Consider the following 17206-nt stretch of genomic DNA (forward strand, 5'->3'; position numbering starts at 1 on the left):
CAGCAGCGCTAGCACCAACTGACGTAAATTGGACATAAGAAGGAGCCAGAGTGTCGACGCAAGTCGCGTCCCACATTTAAAAATTTAAAGTTATTTATTGAAGTAGGCGTTACTTTGCGGAAATCCATAATTATCCAAATGATTTGAGTTTTCTTTAGTGTTTATTCCGCCAGTGAGTCTCGTGCCAGATTTTGGCGAGACAACACGGCCTGAGGATGCCTCGTGTAGAGGCGAAACACGTGTCGCATTGTTTAAAGAAAAATATTAGCGGAATTACCACTAAAGAAAACTCAAATCATTTGGATAATTTAAAGTTAATTTACTTATATATTGTAAAATAGTTCAGTCATGACAGTTAAATGCTTTATTTTTACGCAAACTAAAACAAATACATACTTCAGCTTTGCATAATTTTACAGTTAAAGTTATGACATAACTAGGAAGGGAGGTCGTTTTATAATACGGTAGATGATTTTGAAACAATGCACCGTTATGTTAAATTATTCATCATAACAGAAAGACATACTTGTGGTAATATAAAGTGGAGGAACTACACCATGAGTTTTACAACGTATTTAGGGTACCTTTAATTACGGGAATATACGTATACAAATTTTTATTTATAAAGTGATATTCCTAACTTACGTTACGTCCGAGTGCTCTTACTACTGAGCCGACCGTTGGAGTGACGTATGGTTCGTAAATCTTGGTATGTCTTGTTTAACTCTGAGGTTGTGGCTCCATCTACAGGATCTACTTTACTCGGACGGAACTCCAAAGGTCACGGGTAATTTTCAAGATACCGATTGTCTTTCTGTCCGCATTTAATCTGTGACGCATTTCGGTCCACTGCATCTCTACTAAACGTGAAGATTAGAAACCACCACCTTTTGCGGTGTAACCCCGATCAACATAAAGAGCGACCCGAGACAATATTTTAGTCAAAATGGTTTTCTACCTTACTATGTACTTGTTGTTCATCAATGTGGCTGGTAATAAACTTGAATTATTGCCCGTTTTAAACCACAAATCCCATCGAGCAATTGTTGCGATAGGAACTACTTTTCAGCAGTTGGATATTGATTACTTCTTTCTTCTTCTACTATATATGACGATCATAATAAGCGTATAAAATAGATATTATTTAAAAAGTCTACTGGCACATCTTATCTTTAGTTATCAGAACAATAAAGTTATATAGCCTGGCTTCAGCCCAGAGACATTGACTGTCAAATCTGGTCTAGCGCGCCCCAATATCAGCTCGAACCATTTAACCGCGTGCTAAGCAGAACTGTTCGAGTTGTCGGGGATCTATTGCTCTGTGAATGGCTTAGCGTTGCATAGAGACGTCTCTTCATTGTATATCTTCTACCGCATTCATCACGGAGTGTCTTCCGAAGAGCTGTTTGGCCTGTTTCTTGCCGCCGAATTCCAACTTCGCATGACACGCCACAATTTAGGATATCATCTCTACCATCTGAATGTGTGGTGTTCCTCAATAATACGACTTTCAAGTAACTTTAAACCACGTACAACCAGGTAATGTAATGATTCTTTGTGCAGTGTTTCCATGGAGTTACGATATAGGTACCCTTTAAAAAAGGGCGTACGGCAACACTCCCGTGATTCCTCTTGTGTTGTAAGAGAATGTGGGCGGTGGTGATCAGATTAACATCAAGTGACCCATCTGTGCAAAAAAAAATATGAAAAGTACACATAGTTTATTTGAATTAAATATAAATGTTGAACGACATGGTGTTGTTTATGTTTGCTTTCTCTATTGTTTTTTTTTTTGAACATTTTGTTTAAACTACGATGACAAACAATATTTGAAAACAATATTTTATGAACGATGCGGGACTCGAACCCACGACCTCTCGCGTTCCGTGCGAGTGCTCTTCCATCTGAGCTCACCGTTCGAGTGACGTATCGTCATAAAATGTTGTATGCTTTGTTCAACTCTCAGGTTGTGGCTTCATCTACAGGATCTACTTTACGGTTGAAAACCTGGTCAACCCCAATATATGCATATTAGGGAATTGAATTCAGATGTCTCTTTTCCAAATCTAAACTTAGTTGATAATAACTGAAACATAATCTAACCGACAGCTTCTAAGATGTAAAATGTACATCACATATATCTTTAAAACAAACTATACTACTTCATAATATCACAGCTGTGAGTTCTCAACAGCTTTTCAACTTTAGACTCCTTACGAACAATTCTTACGAGCTAGACAATTTTATACATTTCAACCACGTCTGCACGTGCAAAGATTTGCACGTCGTAACATGCAGTCAGATATTGTGGCTTAAGATATAAAGTTGAATACCACATAAGAGCACAAAGATTATTCGCCAGTTTCATATTTTATAACAAATAAAACTTCCTGCCTTAGTCCTCCTTCACGTTAAATTATCTCTAAATTTAACGCTCAATCATGATAGAATTGTTTAATGCGCTGCATAGAATTTCCAAGCTTAACGAGTGTTTCACAAACAATAAACAGAATTTAAGCGCTTCAATTATTTTATGACATCGTGAAACTGAACAGAATTGAACGAGTACTTTTGCGGATTTATTTATAAAAGGTGACTACTAATATTCAATGTACTGATTATAAATAGCGCAAACTCCAGGAAAGGATTATGTTGTGTCCCATGTAATTGATCCCTCAATCAACAATTGAAACCATAGTATAGTTTGCAAAATACAAATACTTGATTTCATTTCTTTACACTCACTGCAAATAACTTAAAGTACAAAATTTACTATTTTTGTTATGGTATAGACTACTAGATAGTTTGTGAACGTCTGGATCACTTGGCGTTGCGTAGAGACTTCATTTCATTGTGTCTGCTATCGCATTTATCATGGGGAGTGTTCCGAAGAGCTGTTTCATTCCTGGTTCCTGCCGCCGAATTCCATCTTCGCATGACACGCCACAAGTTAGGATATCATCCCCACCATATGGATTTGTGGCGATCCTCCAGAGTGCGGTTTTCAAGGAGCCTTCTTCCACGTAGGTACTACAAAGCTGTGGAATGAACTTCCTTATGCGGTGTTTCCGAGACAATACGACATAGGTACTTTCAAAAAAAACGAGTACACCTTCATTAAAGGCCGGTAATGCTCCTGTGACTCCTCTGGTGTTTCAAGAGAATATGAGCGCCGGTGATCACTTAACACCAGGTGACCCGTTCGCTCTTTTGTCCTCCTTTTCCATAAAAAGAAATCCATGAAACGGAAACGTATACCTACCTATTTATTATATATAAATGTTTGTAGGCAGGGACACTAACCAGTGATCTAAATGGGTCGTCATAAAATATTTTCCTTAATATAAACAATGCGTGTTTCCATATCAATGTCACTGCGATATTTCCTAACAATGATTTTCTGATTGTTTCATTTTCGATATCAGAACGAGGACTGGATGTAATGTTACACCAGATTCTCCCCGCGATACGATATCTCATCGCGAACAGACCGAGAACAAGATAAAGGCTGATTAATTTATCAGAGTATAGTTGTTGTGTCAACGCAGAGATATTTGTTTTTTTATGACATTTAGCGACGAGACGAGGCGGACGTTCAGCTGATGATAATTGATACGCCTTGCCCATTACAATGCAGTGCCGCTCAGGATTGTTGCGAAACCCAAAAACTCGGAGCGGAACTACAATTGCGCTCGTCACCTTGAGACATAAGATGTTAAGTCTCATTTGCCCAGTAATTTCACAAGCTACGGCACCCTTTAGACCGAAACACAATAATGATTACACATTAATGCTTCACGGCAGAACTAGGCGCCGTTGTGGCACCCATAATCTAGCCGGCATCCTGTGCAAAGGAGCCTCCCACTGTAAAGGTTTTGTATCTTCTCCTTAATAGAGACAATAAGAATAGTGCTAATGTACACTTCCTTAGTTTTAAATTATTTAATTAGTTAAAAATTAAGTTAAAATTGAATTGTTTATAGGCCTGAGGCTAGATTGTCATTAAAATGACATAGGTTTTATTATAGAAGGGAAAAAAATAGATTTTATATAGAACAGACGATATGCCGTCTTCCTTAGGTATATTATCTAGTTTTAGGCCAAGAAACATTCATTAATCATGTTAAATGTAGACAACATTTGTATACAAAATACAGCAATAATATATTTATTATTCAATACAACATGCATTAAAACATGTCACCAGTTACAATACATGTTCAGAGTACAGTAACAACCATTTGTTATTTATACTTAACATATCACATCATATACTTATTGTAAATATACTAGCATATCGAAATACGAGAGGAAAGAACATCTCAAAAGGAGGCACGGCAAGATAGAAAAGGAAAGCGAATCTATTGTTTGAAAATTTTGTTTAAATTTGCATTACACATTTAATTAATAATTATTTATTAAAATAATATTTATTAAAAGCTCAATTAATAGACAAGTAAAATTTGAAAACAAAAAGGATGCTGGACTCGAACCTACGACCTCTCGCTTTCCACGCCACAACCTGAGAGTTGAACAAAGCATACAAGATTTTATGACGATAAGTCAGTTGAACGGTTAGATCAGTTGGAAAAGCATTCACACGGAACGCGAGATATCGTAGGTTTAGACCCGCATCGTTTATTTGTGTAATAATCCCAGAAGAGAGAGTTATCACTTTATAAACATAACAAATAGCTCAATTAATGCACAAAAGACTTGTTAAGATAGAAATGTTACAATTATAATAATTTTATAATAGGCTTAACAATCTGACAGTATCATAACAATACTGCCTCGACTTAATCAAATTAATTGAGTTGTTCCCAATGCGGGATTACGATTGTAAATATAAATACCTTTTAGACAGGCACAAAATACAGCGCTTCACAAAAGTTGTTTCAAAGATTAGAAGGGTAAATTAGTGTTCTGGTCATAATTAAGAAACAAATAAGTACTTACTATTAACAATTAAATAACTCAACTATAACGAATTGTTGGCTTGACACTGTCTCCGTTATATGAATATTCTGCAGAAATGGTTATGGTTTAAAATTGAGAGTAAAATTTAAAAATAAACATCTTAACTGTTGCCTCTCAAGATATTCTTGATTATGCTATCTATGTACGTACATAGACACTTATGTGTCATCACCATAATGTAACCACCAGGCACAAACATATGACTACTACTACGCTGACGGCCGTTCCCAATATAATATCTACAGATAGAGATAAATTACTACCTTCTGCTGTCAGTAATTATCTGTCAATAATCTGATGCTGTCCCAATGTACCCGATAAGTCATTCTTATCGCCTTATATTGGGGTGCGTGAATTGAAATTTTCATACAAACTTTTATCGCTGGTAAGCTATATTATGTCGTTCCATTGACAGACAGCGTCTACGGATAAGGTGAGTTATCGTCGAAAAGTTTATTTGGACAGAAAAGTCAACGATAGTTACGATTTTTATCTCAAGTAAGAGATAGACAGAATATTGGGAACTGCAGTATGTCGAGTTTGTAAGTCTTTTGTGGGGCCATGTCTATGCTTGTACAAGAAGATCCCAGAAAATTTTCAAAACAAGTATAACTGTATAAAGAAATCAAAAGAATTGTTAAAAAACATTTGTATGGTACTATAACATAAATGTATTTCCTAATGATTACAGATTAGGAATGGAGCGACCGCTATTAAATAATAAATTTTATTGTACTATATTATACCTCGTATATTATATCATTCTTAAGTCTATTCTGTTAATATATGATTACTTTTTATGATTTAAAATTTATGTAATCTTTGGTGGCTTTATATAAAACCTACATTAAGATTGTAAAAATAATTGTTGAGTACGCTGTTGATTACTTTAATAAATAAATAAAGAATAGTATAAAAGAGAGAGAATGAAGCTGAACCTAAGCAAAGCCAAGGCATTATTTTCAGAATTCCACTGAGAGATACAAGAATAATATTACAGATACAGTCAGTATAATGCGGATTGATCTTATCAGGGATAATCAAATACTCAGGAACACCCACACTTGAGTTTCGATATACGACTCCGGGTTGAGTCTTGTGTTAATATTAGAATGATTGGTGATTTGAATAAAGGCATAAAAAGGCATTAATTTTCTCAAAATTTATTCTTTTAGAATTCTTTTTGATGTCACTTCTAATATACGAGTACTAGATACTACTACCGCTTCGGAAACAAATATTATATTGTAATAATATAAAATATTATTACAATAAAATCACAAAACTATTTTAATCAGCAGAATCAATAAATTTCAATCGTCAGGCTAAAATATTAAATTTACTAGGGCTTCACTCCTGCGCCTCAGCTAAGAAGAAGCCACAAGAAACTCAGCGATGAAAAAAATGTTTGTAACTACATAATATATCAACAGAGACCAGTGGGAGGCTCTTTTGCACAAGACGCCGGTTTGATTATGGGTACCACAACGGCGCCTATTTCTGCCGTGAAGCAGTATTATGTCAACATTACTGTGTTTCGGTCTGAAGGGCGCCGTAGCTAGTGAAATTACTGGGCAAATAAGTCTTACAATCTTATGTCTCAAGGTGACGAGCGCAATTGTAGTGCCGCTAGAATTTTTTGGGTGTTTCAAGAATCCTGAGCGGCACTGCATTGAAATGGGCAAGGCGTATCAATTATCATCAGCTGAACGTCCTGCTCGTTTTGTCCCTTATTTTCATAAAAAAAATAGACTCTATATAGTTTGGTCCCCTTTTCAATAATAATAAGCGATATATTGAGTACTAGGTACTACATTAATTAAATACTGAATAAACTCACGAAAACCTTTCACTATCTTAAATCATACTATGTTATATACCTATTACATACAAGTATGTGTAGGCAGGCTTATATCGAAGTTATGCGAGATCCCGGGAGCAGCCATAAAATTTTATCTCGTCTATTTACAAAGTTGCATTTTGTGATATATTCAAAAGGGATGTTGTGGCGTAGTTTTGCTCGCGAACAATTTTTAAATTATGTTTTCTGCTGAAATAACTTTATTTAATACAAGCCTAATAATTAATGTAAGCTTACATAGTTTTATAATGAGTATCCAATTTAGATCTGTGATATTTTACAGTTAATGTTTTTTCTTGTTTTTATATTATTAATAATAAATTTAAGAGCTTCCTATCATTTCGTTTGTTATTTTATCTACACCCATGCTTTAAATATTCTATTAAAGATTCTAAAACAGTCAACTTATTGCTAACATTAAAACACCCAATGTCAATAACCATTACATCATCCAAACGAGTGTTGTAATGAAATTCAGTACAACATTATTCCATCCGTTTTCACAATAACACTCCTTTGGATGATATTATGGTTACTCGGACTGGTTTTTTTAATGTTAGCAGTAAGCTAACTGTTTCAGAATCTTTTATAGAAGATTCATATTGTGGGTGTAGATAAAGTCTTGTATGCAACTGTTGATAATGTATTAAATCACGAATGGAAGTTTATGATATGTTTATGATAGTATAGATGAGTTACTCCTTATTACGCAACAGTTACATAAATAACTACTTAAAACCCATTTTTAGAAGCAGTACACCTACATGCTTTGTGGTGTTCATCTGAGGCAGTAAACTATCTATCTACTATCTATATTCTCTCAGGATAGATGTTAAAATATTGGTCGAAATATGAATAAGCGATAATCTTTTAAAGCGCATTTTTCAAGAAATTTCATTCGCACACCAGAAGAATCACAGGAGCGTTGCCGACCTTTGAGAAAGTTGTACGATTGAACGAAAGATTGGGTGAAAGATTGGGCGGGTAGATTATTCCTTTTGAGTTACAAAAAATGTATTAGTGACCTAGAAATTAGGCAAACTGACGTATGTGGAAAATAAACTGAAGTGGAAAAAAATATTAAAGTTTTATTTTTTATGGGAATATAATATGTGACGAGAAATGTGATACGGCCTGGCCATTTCAATGCAGTGCCACTCCAGATTCTTGAAAAACTATGAGGAAATACTATATTGTGTAACTTTATGTATAACTTATTTATAAGCCACAATTGTTATCATGGGAGAAAATGTATTAACGTGGGACACCGCAAGGCTCAGTTCATTTTTCATTTGTAACATTAAGTTACTAATACGACAAAGTTAACACATACATGGGTCATTGTCAAATTTTGCGCAGGTAACCCTGACTAAAAAGTAATAAACTTATAAAAAAAAATACTCTAAAATGTCTTTTAGTATGTAACTAAATGCCCGTTAAAACAATAGCTCTTTTTGCTTTTACATTTGGCCGCGATCTTTAATTAATATTTTGTGATTTATTTCAGATTTTGTGAGTTAGGGTGTAAAAAAATACAACTCTGTTATCATAACGTTTTGGTTTTTATTGTGAAATGAAACAAATCAGTCCCAAATATTATGGCATTAATGATAATTACAATCTTTTATCTTATAATCACAATTATAACTCTGTTACTTCTTGAATTTTAATAATATTAAATTCTATATAATCACTCTAAACATTTATATATTAACTGCTAAAAATAACATATGAATGTATAAATTGGTAACACACTAACATTTTGTTAAATTATCATGTTATATTATTAGCTTTTCATAAAAATCTGAAGAATGTCCTTTAAATCTTTGGGACACAAAGTAACAGAGTTGTAACACGGTAACGTAGTTGTAGTAGTCTTTTTATATTCCTTACTTGACTAAATTGCACTCAGTTGAGCTTGTGATCTTAATGGCGTAAATGTAAACTTCAATATTAATAACAATAAACTTTGTGATTTGTATTTACTAATCTATTATTTAACTTTATAAAATAATCTCAAATATTCTTGAAAGGGTAACTGGAAAATGTAAATTACTCATTTTTCAAATATGTCTAAAGCCATATCAAAATGGTAGTAGGTGGTGGTTCTGGAACAATAGCAAGTAAATTATCAAAATACACCTAACATAAATAAGACTCAACTAATTTGAATTTTGTTGCAGTATGATCGATTGACTTAAAAAACATTTTAACTACACCGTATTCTTCAACTTCAGATAAGGCTTTCCCCAGATATACATAATCCTGTTCTAAGGTGGAAATTCTAACCAAGATAAAAACACTTAGTTTTATTTTACTGACATGAATATTTTCCTTCTTGATCAAAGCATCTTCATTTTGTTTTGATGTGCCGCGTTGTTCTGACAAATCAGTGCTAGAAGGTTTTTCTTTCAACTATTAGAGTTTTCGATTATTAGCATCATCATCGGAATCTGAGCTATAGACTATGTTATAAAATCCTTTTGGTATCCCTGGTTCACAGCAAGACATTCTTGAATTATTTGTTTTTTGTCTAGACCTTTTAATACTCTTCTCTTCAAAAACCTTCTGAATAGCACATTTCTCTTTCCGATTGTTGACCTTTTTGTGGCGTTTTTAATAGAATTTGATAAGACCTCATATTTCTGTAGATTTGCTAAACTATCAAGCTTATCAAGATAGCTTTAATTTTAAATTTCTTCCGTTTTTCTCGATTGTATCGCTTTTTATACTTTTGGTAACACTTGTTTATTGCATCTAATTGTTCCTTTAACTTTATATTAACTCTAAATAATTTCGATCTGTTTCTGTTTACTTGCTTTCTGCCGCGAGAAGCTGCTAAGGTGATGGAGCTTGGAGTATTTTCACGGGAAGTAGACATCTGAGGTGTAAATAAACGACGATCACCATTTGCAATAATTTTATCTTGACTAGGAGTGGCGGGATTATTTAAACGAGGAGGTGATGGCCCTGGGGTGTACGAAACAACACGGAGCGCTGTTATCTTATCTTTCCGTCTAGCATTTGCAGATCCCATTTCTTTTTTATTGCTCGATGATCACGAGTTGTCAAATCTCAAAAAAAAAGTGTTTGTTTGCATTATAGGTATCGCTCTCGATCTTTTATTTTAGATTCTGCATCCATCACGGGATTATTTTTACGCCTTTCTCGGTATCGTCGCTGCTTCTCAGCAGGCGTCATCAAAATCACTAAGAGTTTCTTACAGTAAACAGTAGCTATGCTGTAACACGGTTTTTAGGTTTATAAAAATATAACTTCAGAATTTATTTATACTCACTATGCTTAGAGAGCACTTAAGAAAAACAGATTATTTAAAAAATTACATACTTCAAAGTTAAAGAATATAGGCATATTCAACTCTGTTACTTTCTTAACAACTCTGTTACCACGCGTTAGTAACAGAGTTGCACAGTAACAGAGTAGTAAATTTAACATGCCATAACAAATAAATGATAGTGTAAAGCGTAAATTACACGTTTTCTTTCATATTTAGATTATTAACCTCTTTGACAACATATTGTTTCTAAACTAATGAAAAAATAAGTTGTTTACTTACGTAATAGATAGGTAACAAAGTGGACGCAAAATAAAAATACGCAGCACCTTGAACGTCTCGCGGCCGACTGACGACTAGTCGTCTACTATACCCCTCCCCCCGCTCTACTGGTCAACACATAATAGTACAGACATCCCACCCAAACTAGTACAAAGTCGAAACAACGGTTTCTCTATTTGAAGTTGCGATTTACTCAGTAACAGAGTATTCCTGACAGATTCACACAGTACGAGGGACAAAGTTTAAAAAAATAGTTATTAAGTGAATTTCGATACCTACCGCTTTTACGGCATAATTTATGAATATTTACAATACTCTTTTAATGGTAATGATTTATTTAAGGTAGGTTGATATAGTATAAAATGAAATTATTTGATGTTTATTATAACGGAGTGGTACCAGGGACATACAGAGTTTGTAAGGAAAACCTTTCTGTTACCAATAATTATCACAATGTTACAACAAAAAAAAACTAAAAAAAAATAAAACTATCTCTTTATTTTTGTTTTGAATGTTTATTATTGCGATGTATATCGTATTTATTATAAATTTTGAAATAGATTATATAATTATCACTAATAAAAATTAATCACAGTTGAGGGACAAGGTTACCTGCGCGAAAATTGACAATGACCCACATACTTTCTCATTTGAGGATCCTATCTTTTATTTATATGAAAATAAAGAACGAGACGAGCAGGACGTTCAGCTGATGGTAATTGATACGCCCTACCCATTACAATGAAGTGCCGCTCAGGATTCTTTAAAAAACCCAAAAATGCTGAGATGCACTACAATTGCGCTCGTCACCTTGAGACATAAGATGTTTTGTCTCATTTGATAAGTCATTTCACTAGCTACGGCGCCCGTCAGACCGAAACACAGTAATGTTAACACATTACTGCTTAACGGCAGAAATAGGCGCCGTTGTGGTGCCCATAATCTAGCCGGCTTCCTGTGCAAAAGAGCCTCCCACTGGTATCTGGCGAAATGTCTTAACTGATGGGATGTATTGAGCAAACTACCAATGGAAATCTGGAACACAAGGGGTCAACAGATGCGTTGCCAGCTTTAAGTTGGGAGTTATGCTCTATGCTTGAAGGCTTACGGCCGTTCCCAATATACTATCTACAGATAGAGATAAATTACTACCTTCTACTGTCACTAATTAGCTGTCAATAATCTGAAGCTTTACCAATATACCCGATAAGTCATTCTTATCGCCTTATATTGGGACGCGTGAATTGCGATTTCCATACAAACTTATATCGCTGGTAGGCTATGCGTCGTCCCATTGACAGACAGCGTGTACGGAAAAGGTGAGTTACCGTCGATAAGTTTATTGGGACAGCAAAATCAACGATAGTTACGATTTTTATCTCAATTATGAGATAGATTGAATATTGAGAGCGGCTCTTAGTAATTTTGGGGAAACTGCAGCCGGTAATTATTTCCACAAAGTGTTTGTGCCAAGACAACATTGACGTTAACATTGTGGGGGTATAATTTCACATTTTGTCGTAATGTCGGGTTGTGTAATTCGTCTGCTCTTATCAACGTGGTCCCCGTGAGATTAGCATGCACAAGTGCACAAACAAACCGGAAATTCACTCACCTTTTTAAGCTTGTTTACAAAGTACAACGCTTATAAATTGTTGTATTGAAATAATTCTTTTTTATGTCCAGCAGATCGTCATGTCGCAGTTATAGCCGAAAAAACATTTTATACGGAGACTTTCTCGAGCTTCTTTGGAACTATTGCAAGAAGATCCTAAACATATCTTAGCTCAGTTTATAACCATGGATTAAAAGTGGCGCAAGCGTTATGATCCAGAAACATAATTATAGTCACCATCATCTGTAACCCAAATAATTGTAAGGTCAGTCGTTCGGGTCGTAAGATCACAGACTGTTTTCTTTAAGGAGAGTTAGTAAGGATAGCTATAAGTTAGACAGTAAAGGGGTGGTAAATAGTTGAATACATCGACCGTGCTTCCTACTGTTCATCATCTTCATGATTCATCATTTCAGCCGGAAGACGTGCACTGCTGGACAAAGGCCTCCCCCTAAGATTGCCATGATGATCGGTCCTGCGTTGCCCTCATCCAAAGTATTCCGACGATCTTGACCATCGGTCCATCTTGTGGGGAGCCTACCAACACTATGTCTTCCGGTAGGTGGACGCCATTCGAGGACTTTACTGCCCCCACGGCCATATGCCTGTCAAGCTATCTGCTCTGCCCACTGCCACTTCAGTTTGGCTACAACCTGGGCTATGTCTGGGCTTCCGAATGTTACCGACTCTTTATATGCAGAACAAATTAAAAAACTAAGTAATGAAATTATTCGTAATAAACGGCGAGGCAAACTGGCGAAAATTGTTTGTTTCCACCAATAAAATGCCCCGGCCGAAGAGTTTTTTAAGAAAAGTGAATTTGAAGTTAAAGTAAATTAACGTAAACTTACCTATGCCAAGTGTAATATGCTAAAGGCGACTAACGCCTATGTCTAAAAATAAATTTTCATAAGTTACATATTTGTTTTTTTTTTGTTACATTGTCACATTTTATTGATTGCCCTAGGTTATTATATCAACAGGTTTATAACAGTCATGGACTTACTAGCGTAGCGCGCCGGCCAGTCATAATATAACAAAAACAGTTTTTGTGAAGTGAAACTTAAAATCGTACCTAGTGTCGCCACCTATAATTGGACTTGAAATCTAGGACGAGTGCGTGAATTGCACACAACAACTATTTGTAAAGGTAGTTCTGAACATATTCACCAGATGGCAGTTATACGAAGAATCTCACCGTAGTAGTTGAAGTTTTATTTTTATGAACTGAATATTATTTTATAATATTACTATAGTAAAGTTAGTATAAGCAGTAGAAAATGTAAACGATGTACCAAATGTAATATGGTTACACCACCTACCTAAATAAACGTCTATTCAATGTGTCAATAAGTTTCGAAAGCTAAGGGGAGCTTTGGGGCCCAAATAGTAACTATTAAACAAATTTCAAATCTCAGGGGTAACCTTCTGTATTTAGGTCTATTGACATGACGCAGTGTTGGTAGGTTCCCACAAGATGGTCCGCTGATCTGGTCAAGATCGCCGGAATAGGTTGGATGAGGGTAGCGCAGGACTAATCGTCGTGGAGATCTTTGGGGGAGGCCTTTGTCCATGAAGACTTCCATCCAGCTGAAATGATGAAAAAAATGTTAAGTGTTAAATGTTTACTGATCGTATTAATTCTCGAAGAAGGTTAAATATATAAAAAGACGTGTGGCACTCGGGACTGCCGCGGTAAAGCTATTGCATAGCATTTTTATCAACTTATGCAATTATAATTATTTATTTATTTTATTTATGCAGTATTTTTTTTGATAAAATTAATTTAAAAAAAAAGCAAACGGGAAGTGAGTAAATTTTTACTTGCAAGATTTGATTACAGACAGACAACGGGACAGGTGAAACTAAATAAAAATGCTTGTCATAATAATAAAAATTAAAAAAAGTGATAATAAAAATAAAGAAATAAAAAAAAATCAAGACGTACCCCAGGCTCGAACCAGGGACCTTCCGCACAAAAAGCATTATTTTTATTTTCACACAAAACAGGTTATTTTCGTTACGGAATTTCTGGATTCGGTCTCCACGCTCAAGGCCCGCGATAGAAGCTATGCAATAGCTTAATATAAGGTGATACAAATATTGATATTTGCCAGGAACTTCAGACCTAAGTCGCTCCTACTTCACCCGTGACCCCCAAAAAACGGACTGCTGGAGTTGCATGAGGGTTTGCGCCACAGTTAGGTATAATATCTTGCTATCTATTATATTATATAGCTATTGCTTGTAAGTCCCCTTCCATTAAATAAAACTTGGCACAATTAATAATATTCTATTACATCAAACGGATCCAGAAATTGTAAGACAATACTTAAATCTTAATATTACGTGGGTAAGATCCTAAGAAGATATTTAATAAAACCATTTTCCGAAGACTGCAAAAACAAAGTATTGGTCTCACGTGTTGTCTTTTTCTTATATAAAAGGGGGAAAACGGCGAAACGGCTCTAGTGATGTGAAATAGTAAGGCAATAACCCATGTAGGTATAGCTATCGCGACACCAAGTCTACGATTACGTTAAAATCAACAAATCGACATAACACCACTTATGCTTTTGTTCTTCTTAACGAATTGTGCTCGTCACCTTGAGACATGTTAAGTCTCATTTGTCCAGTAATTTCACTAGCTACGGGGCCCTTTAGACCAAAACACAAGATGGCTTACACATTACTGCTTCCTGTGCAAAGGAGCCTCCCACTTGTAAAGCAGCACCTCCTTTTGGTCGCCCTGTTACGTATAAAAAGGAGGATATTTTTGAAAAAGTGGAGCAAGATATCAGTAGTGTCCTAACAAAACTTTTACTTGTAGATTCAAGTTTGGCAGCACACTGCCGGATATTTTAAACGCTGCAAAAGAACATAATATTCAAGTGCATTTTAATAATTTGCACTATACAAAATGTAAGTTACTACTAAAATAAATAATTCTTTCATTAATACTTAATTTATTTGTATACAAAAAAAAAGCGCGTACACCTTCCTTAACGGCCGGCAACGCTCCTGTGCATGATCACTGTGCTGTGATCACTTAACATTAGGTGTCCCGTAAGGTCGTTTGTCGTCCTCTATTATAAAAAAATATGTACATTAATGAAAGCCGTTTTTGGTGTAAATAAACTTCATTCTCATTAATACCTATAATAAATAAATAATATAAAATAAAATAAAAAGCCTTTTATTTCCCGCATAATAAAAAGTAAAAAAATTACAGACATACTTTCTTAGATTATTTACATTTAGATTTTTGGTAGTATAGTAATTTGTATAATCTTAGTTAAATTACTTAAAAATATAAATTATATTATATAATATTTACAAAGGTACCTGTAATTTAACATGCAGGCATGCAAGAACCCCTCTTATGTGAGGGTGAAGGCATCATCCGGACTTTTCCATTTTTCTCTATCTTTGGCAACTGTCTTCCAATTTTTACCAGCTATTTTTATAATATCGTTATCCCAGCGAGTTACTGGTCTACCTTTCTTTCTAACACCAGTAGGGTCTCGCCACAACGTCAGTCTTGAAGTCCATAGGTCATCGCTCATCCTGGCTACATGGCCAGCCCAGCGCCATTTTAACATTTGTAAGAAATTAAGCGCATCTGTGACTTTAGTCTTTCCCCGTATGATATTTTGTGGGATTTTTTGTATTTTTCTCACATTTGTCATACTTGTTCTTTACGCGTAGCGTGTATTTCCACGTTTGGCAGCCGGATGTGATACAGGGGAGCAGGCATGTATCCATTAGTTTTTTCTTTAAATGAATAGGCATGGTTCCCTTTAGTACTTCTTTTAAATTAATACCTATAGTCACATGATAAATTAACCTACCTACTAACAAATAATGATTTTGGTAGGTATACAATGCAATAAAATGTTAGGCATATAGATAAAACAAACTTATGTTATTGAAAAATGTCATAATTATTTTCATATTTCGCATATTCATATAAATATTTCATATTTAGCCTTTGAAGGCTCACTTTAAAAGAAGTCAATGTTTTGGCATTTTTTATATCCGAGGGTAGGTTGTTATAATATATATGAGCTCCGCCAAAGTTTATTGTCTCTTTACCAAGTAAAGACTCACGTTTATTGCTATATTTGCAATTTTTTTTCTCGCAAACGCTGAAGATATAACCTCATCTTTTGAGCAATTTGATGAAAGGAGTTAAATGTACCTGGGACTCCGCCATTTCATTTAACTGATAAATATTTTCATTTAAGATTCTATAAAAAAATTATTAATATATCTTCACATTACACAAATTAAATTTATAACTAATATTTATGAACCATGTTTATAAGCCTCTTTTGTTTATAAATTTAATTTGTGTAATTAATCCCAGAAGTGAGGGTTATCACTTTAAAAAATATTTTCAAAGATTTGCAAGAGCGACATCTCATGTCAGTTTCCGAATATTCAAATACTGGGGTTGAGCATGTTATCAACTGTAAAGTAGGTCCTGTGGCTTCATCCACAACCTGAGAGTTGAACAAGACATATACATGATTTATCAACAATACGTGATTCGAACGGTTGGCTCAGTGGAAGAGCACTCGCATGAATCGCGAGAGGTCACGGGTTCGAGTTTTGCATAGTTCATATTTTTTTTATAAATTGTGTAATTAATCCCAGAAGAGAGGGTTCACATTTTAAAATTTTCACTCAAAAGTTAAATAAAATAATTGAGAATAAGAAATTGAGGGTTTATTAGCACATATCTATATAATGTTGTTATTGAATATTAACGTATATGGCTGTATTGGCCTGTCTAATAATGGAAGAAGAAACCAAAAATCTCTCCAACATAAAGCTCCTATTATTTCTCTGGTGTTGCAGGAGAATGGTGCCAAGGTGATCACTTTACAACAGGTGACCTCTTTATTCATCTTCTTCCATAAAAAAACGAACATGACGCAACTGTTTAAATAAAACAAAGAAGTAAAAATTAATATTATATATTAATATATTAATAAAAATTAATATTATATATTAATATATAATATTAATTTTAAGTAAGGTATAAGCCAGCATACTCAAGTTAATCGTCCCAAAATGCGAATTATTTATAGCTTTCCAAAAGAAAGAATTATAAATGACAAATTTTTCTTATTTTAATTTAAGAATTCTCGAAACTTCGTTATGTCAA

Source organism: Leptidea sinapis, chromosome 24 (genome assembly GCF_905404315.1).
Source record: "Leptidea sinapis chromosome 24, ilLepSina1.1, whole genome shotgun sequence".
Classification (NCBI taxonomy): Eukaryota; Metazoa; Arthropoda; class Insecta; order Lepidoptera; family Pieridae; genus Leptidea; species Leptidea sinapis.